The following is a 6,615-nucleotide window of genomic DNA, read 5'->3' on the forward strand; positions in this document are numbered from 1 at the left end:
CCCAGGCACTGCCTCAGCCCCACGGCCTGTTCCCTGGGCTGTAGAAGGTGTAGTCACTCCTCGAAGATGTGAGGGTTGTTAATTTGAGTGCCAAAGCCCCTGCTCGCTGTAGGCTGGGTCGCCACTGTGGGTTCCATGCTTTCTCGTGCCCTGCACCCCGACAGGAGCATTTGTAAAGGAGCAGGGCTCAGGTGTCTGGGTGTCTTGTGACCTGCCCCCTCCGGAGCCCCAGTTCCTCCTGGACACCAGCCCTGCATCCGCACTGGCCTGGGTGCCCTGGAACTGGGAGCTGACTTTCCGCTCAGCGTGTGGAGCCGTGAAGCCGCCGGATCCCAGCTCTGCCCACAGAGCTCTCGTGCAGGCTGCCCAGCTCGCTTCAGTGGCTTGGAAGGGTGCAGGTTCTTCCTGGCACCCACCCAGGTGCCCAGCCCCCTGGCCACACGGCTCCCTCCCCAGCGGGTGGGGCTTGGGCCCCAGGCCCCCTACCCAGTACAGAAGAGAGTCTGGCCTGCAGGAAGTTGTGTGCCAACTGCCAGGCGTGGTTAACGCCAAGATAAAGACACGTTAAAGAACACTTTACTGAATTTTAAAGTGAGCGAAGTCGTTAAACTCAGTGCTTTCGATTTGTCACTTTCGAACTCCATGTAAGAGCTGTCACTTTTCCCCCTTTTGAAGGGCACATCCAGAGTCCGTTCAATCCTGAGCAGGCCCCTCCCTTCCTAGGTCCCGGCTTCAGCTTTTCTGCTAACAGTGACCTTGGACTGGCTCAAGGTCACCTGTTTCTAAGGGGCAGCTACGCCTGGACATACGATCTGTCAGAGCACACATCTGAGAAGACCCTGGAAGGGGCGCTGCCTCGGGGGCGGAGGGTGGCCCTCCAGCCAGGGGCCTGGGGCCGGGCAGTAGGGAGCTGTGCATAGGAGCATGCCAGCCAGCGGGGGCAGCATCCTGACCGGGACGGGGTGGCTGGGACACAGTCGGAACACTCCGAGGCGGGGACCTGGGAAGCCCAAACTGGCTCTCCTCCTCCTGAGACTCAGGCGGGGCCGTGGGGAGAGGCCGGGCTCCCTCGTCCCGGAACAAACACTTGCACAGCGCTGGCCGGGCCCCAGAAGCTCCTCTGAGCACTCGGGTCTGCGCTCGGACCTGGTGCCTCTGCCGGCTCCGAGTTCTGATCGTGAGGCCGTGGAGGACGAGCTTGGAGAGCAAGCGTCACTCCACAGCAGGATGTGGGTGCCCAGGTGTCAACACGGATCACAAGGGACATTTCCGGGCTGGGGGGGACCCCTCCAGCTGCCTGGAGGGCCAGGGCGAAGCAGGCTGCAAGGGGTCAGTGTCAGAGCCCATCAGACAATGCGGAAATGGAGGCGAGACCAAGGCTCCCAGCCGGGGCTGCGCCCAGGCCCCGGCCCCACCGGCCCGGACGCCCACACTTCTGCTCCCACCCCGTCCTGACCGTGGGCACCCCCAGTCCCTGCCCTCGTCACGTCTCCTCTCACTGGGGCCAGTGACACAGACCTGGCACCTAACAGCCCACGGTCCCCCGGGTGACGGCTCCCCCACTGCCCACGGTCCCCTGGGTGACGGCTCCCTCACTGCCCACGGTGCCCCGGGTGACGGCTCCCCCGCCCCCGCCCTCACCCACTAGGAGAAGCTCAGCTGTGGCCCAGCTCCCCAGAGGGCTGGGGGAGGAGGGGAGGCCAGAGTGAGCGGTGCTGCCCAGGCAGGAAGTGTGGGGGCCGTAGTGTGACCGCTGTCCCCCTCCGTCCCCAGGGCCACAAGAAACCGCTCCTTCGGCCTGTTTCCTTCCCAGGGAGGGGCCGCAGGAGCTGCTGGGTGGAGCCCCCAAACTGTTCTTCTCAGGGCTTCCCTGGCTGGCAAATTTTGGGAGGTCCAGGGCTACTCCTTCACTGCAGTCAGGCCTCGCCCCCCACACACACACACAGGAGGGGCTGGGGTTTCTGTCCAAGCCCAGGGCCGAGGTCACACGGCCACCGAGTTCTGAGGAGACCTGGGCACTGGGCCCCACGCAGTTCCCCTCTGCCTCTCAGCAGCCAGATGTCACCTGCCAGACTCCTGTCCCCTCCAGACATCAGCTGGTGTCTGCAGGGCAGGCTGCTAGGAGGGCCGGTGGGGCCGGGGCCTGGGCGCAGCCCCGGCTCGGCCCTGGGGTCTGAGGCCGGGGGTTGCAGGCGTTCGAAGGGCTGGCCAGCGCCGGGTCAGCCCCAGATCTTCCAGCCCCCGCACCTTGATTCCCTGCCCTGCCCCATCCCCGATGCCTGCCAGAGGATCCTCGAGATGGGGGCGAGCTCCAGACAGGGTGAGTGTGAGCCCCCACTCCCCGGCTGCCCTACAGCGCCCAGGAACCCTCACAGAAGACGCCCCGTCCCACTCATTCCCACTGCCGGCCTGAGGGCTGGGGGAGGCGGGGTGGCTGGTGTAAGGGCTGCTTTGCAAAGGCCAGCCCAGCAGACCTAGCTCAGGTGTCCCAGTTGCTAACGTGTCATCCACTGCGGGCGGTGTCCCTGGGAGCTGGTTAGAGAGGCTGGGTCAGAACCGGCCCTTACAGGAGACGCCTGGCCCACTCGCCGGGTCGTGATCGTGTCAGGGCAGCCGCTAGAGGACGTGCGACCCCAGGACTGCGAGAGTGAGGAGAGGACCCAGGAGAGGAGCCAGAAGCCACCTGCACCTTCGTTCTCATGACCCGACATCACGCAGCCGGTCACCCGCAGGCTCACTGGCCCAAACGGACTGACCTCACCTTCTGCGGTCAGACCACAGCAACCCCCACCCAAGGGGCTCCTCGGATCCCGGCCCAGCCGGCCCTGCCACCTCCTCGGGCAGACACTCCGTCCCGCGGGGACTTCCTGCCTGTGCCTTGCAGTGGGACTGTGCCCTGGCCGTGCTGTCCCCCATGCCCGGAGCCTTCCGTCCTCACCCCCAGCCACTCAGGCTGAGCCCTCGGACGCAGGCCTCGGCTGCTGCCCCTGGAACCCGGTGGGCTTCACAGCAGGGTCCTACCTGCCTTCTGGGCCCCCCAGGCCCCAGACCCCAGCACGGGCCGAGGTGCTGGGGTCCCCCTGGCTCCATGACCCTCAGCTTTGCAGGCCCCCTGTGCTCGACTTCTGGGCCTCCCGTGCCCCTGGGAGGACTGGTGTGGCGGTGGCAATGAGCCTCAAGGTTATAGCCAGCCACGCCAGGGCCCGGGGCGCGGGAGGCGCGGTGTCCCAGCACTGTGTCACCCTTGGAGGGCACTCCGTCTGAGAGTTTGTGAACAGAAGCTGGGGCGGGGGCGTCTTGGGAAGCTGGCTGGTGTGCCCTGCCCTGGCATCAGCAGGGATTAGAGTCCCCTTGACCTGTTCTGACGCCCTCGGCCCCTGGCTGTCCCTCAGCCTCCTGGTGCCCAGCAGCTGGCCCATGGCCCTGGGGGCGGGGGACCCTGAGCAAGGGTCGAGGGGCAAGCCGGTCCCACTGCATCCTATTCCCCAAGTGGTGCCCGCAGTGTCCCCTGGTCCCAGGCCGGGGCATTGGGACGCCTCCAGCAGTGCCAGGCCGGGTCGGCAGCTCCCCCTGAGTCTGTTAATAGGTGAATCATTGATGGACCCCGACGTTGGGTCATCCGTGGGCGTAGGTTGCCGTAGAAACATCCAGCACAGAAACACCAGCCTCCGAGCGTCAGAATGCAGGCTCGGTGCTCGGGGAGCCAGGAGCAGGCCCCCCGGCCGTCTGCAGTGGACGTGTCCAAACCCGGCTTAAGCAGAGGTGCCGCCACTGTGACCGGGCACGTGGGCGTGGCTGGCCTCGTGGGGTCCACCAGATACACCACCAACTACTCACTTTTCACGACATCAAGGACCCACAGAATTCTCTCACGTGGCGGGTGGCGATTCCGGCCCGGTTACCCAGCCGGCGACCAGGCCTCCTCCTCCAGCTCTGTTTCCAGGCTTCAATTTCTTTGTCCGTAGGACGAGCTGGTGTCTGCCCTGCAACCCACGGCAACCTACGGCAACCGACCTCCTAGGCTTCCTCCCAGGTGCAGGCATGGTGGCACAGGTGCAGGTGTCCCCGCAGGCGAGGGCCCTGCTGCTCGGGGGCATCAGCCCTAGTCGTGGGGGGAAGAGTGGCCCCCAAAAGACACGTCTAAGCTCCAAACTCTGGGACCCGAAAACGTGGAAAAGGGGTCTTTGCAGATGTGATTAAGGTGAAGATGGAGATGAGACCACTCTGGATTAGCCAGGTGGACCCTAACTTCGGTGACCGGTGTCCTTATGGGAGGGGCCACAGGGACACAGACACTAGGGAGAGGAAGCCATGTGACCATGCAGGCCGAGACGGGAGTGATGCAGCCACAAGCCAAGGATGCCAGCAGCACCAGGAGCCGGCAGAGGCGGGAAGGACCGTCCCCTGGAGCCGGCAGACGGCGCTCGGGCTCCCACATCTGATTTCAGATTTCTGGCCTCTGGTTGGTGAAGCCGCCAGTGTGTGTCCATCCGCTCCCGCCACCACAGGACACCTATGCCATCTGTGGGGCTGCCTGTCCCAGGAAACACATTACTATGGCCATAGGAATGGGCGGTCAGAGGGTGAGGGCCGGACTCAGGGGGAGACAGCTGGGGTTCACTACCCGCCACCCCTTCGGTGGCCACGTGACCTCAGTTTTTCAGGAAACAGGCAGAAGACCAGCAGCCCCCCGGAGGTCTCCGCGAGTGAGCCCAGGCGCGGGCCCCAGCACAGACCTTCACGCTAAACTCCAAACATCGGCCATTCTCGGCATTAGAAAGAAAGCGGCTTCCGGCCTCTCCAGGAACGGTGGTGACTCTCCAGCACCATCTGAAAGCCACTGCTGGCCAGCACGGGGACGCCACGGACCTGCAGACTTGTGGGTGGGACCTGGGGGCGCCCCTCTCCTGGGTCTTCAGGGTCTGGCTGGTCTCCCCGCCCTGGGCCCCCTGACGGTTAGCCACCTGCACAGCCCCCCACGTGCCAGCTGGCCTCTGTGTAGAGGCCCACGCTGGCTTCCGAACGTGTGCTTTTGAGCGACACTTACTATTATTTTTTATTGATTTCTGGCTCCTGGTGGGGTCAGGGCAAAACGCTCCCCAACTCCGGGTAGCCAACAGTTCTGTGTGGTAAACAGCCACCCCTGCTTCCCATTGACCTTGGGGTGCCCTTGAGCACGCGGCCCCACCCTCTCTCTTGCCAGTCTCGGAAGGTAATCGGGTGCCCGAGCAATAGCAAGAAGGTCAGGCCCTCTTGATGCACCTGGTGGGAAACTCTGTGACCAGCACTCAGGGGAGAAACGGGTAGGAAGCGTCTGTCTGCTTGTCTTTCAAGTTCAAGTACGAATCAGACACAGCGGGAAGCCAGTGCAATGAGAGGCAGGAAACAGAGCCTGGAGCTTGCCTGTGGCCGCTGCAAGCTGTGTGTGTATGCAAACACAGGTAGGTGTGTGTGCATGCGCGTGCCCGTGTGTAGGTGTGTGCATCATGTGCATGTGCATGTGTGCATTGTGCATGTGTGTGTACGTGTGTGTGTGCATGCGTGCGGATCTTCCATCCTGTTGTGTTTTCATGGCAGCGGCTGGCACACTACAGTGTAGGGCTTGCACCTCCCCAGCCCCTGCAAACTCAATCCCAGACCTTGGAGGAAATCTCGCCACACCGAGCCTCCCATCCTGGTACCCTAAGGTTGGGGAGCTGGCCTGACGGGGGCCACGTAGATGCTGCAACCCTTGGCCAGGCCACCCGCTCTCTCGGCCCCCAGTTTGAATGTCACTCCCCTTTCCATGCCCCCTCTGTCCTGAAGGCTGAGGAGGGCGTCGGGTGGCAGGCCTGCCCTGCAGAGAAGGCTGCCCCAACCTTAAGTGGCTGTCCCCATCTGTCCCTTAGCTCCTGAGCACATTGCTCCCTCTCCCTTTCAACTTCGGTCTGATGCATGCACATAGCTTCTGGGTCTTGCATGCTCCCAGGCGGCCGCATGCAGCATCTGGCTGGCGGGACCTTTGACCCCCTGACCCCGCCACCTGTGCCAGGCTGGGGCTGCCTGCCAGCGATGCTTCCCACCCTGCCCCACACAGGCCTCCGTGGACAGGACAGCACAGGAAGCTGCTCTGAGCCTTCCTAGGAGAGGCCAGGGAGGTGCGGAGGTGGGGGGGAGGGGTGGCCAGGGAGGGCTCGGGCACCAGGTCATTCTGCTCAGGAAGACCGGCTCTCCGTGAGGCCCCGGCACAGTGCTGACCTGCCAGACAGTGATTCCTCCTTTTTCAAACGATTTCACAAACGAGCAGATGAAACAAAACTGCTCATTGGAAAGAAATGCTCTGGCTCCCCATGTGGCTTGTCGCGTCCCCCTGTCCTCTCCTGTACTGGACACCCCTCCCTGGGGTCTGAGGGGGTCTCCCGGAGCTCCGCATCGCCAGCCCTGCGGCGTGAGCCAGGCCCTCTGCGGATGTGCGCAGCTCCCCTCCGGCTCTCTGGACCCATGAAGGTGACCTTAGAGACAAGCTCTGCCTCGTGAGACAAGGTCTTAGAGGCCAAGGCCAGGCCTCTGCTGCCAGCTGGTGGTGAGTCTCAGAATCGCAGGAGGTCATCTGTGGGCCAGACACTCTGGGGAGCA

Source organism: Pteropus vampyrus, unplaced genomic scaffold (assembly GCF_000151845.1).
Source record: "Pteropus vampyrus isolate Shadow unplaced genomic scaffold, Pvam_2.0 Scaffold380, whole genome shotgun sequence".
Classification (NCBI taxonomy): Eukaryota; Metazoa; Chordata; class Mammalia; order Chiroptera; family Pteropodidae; genus Pteropus; species Pteropus vampyrus.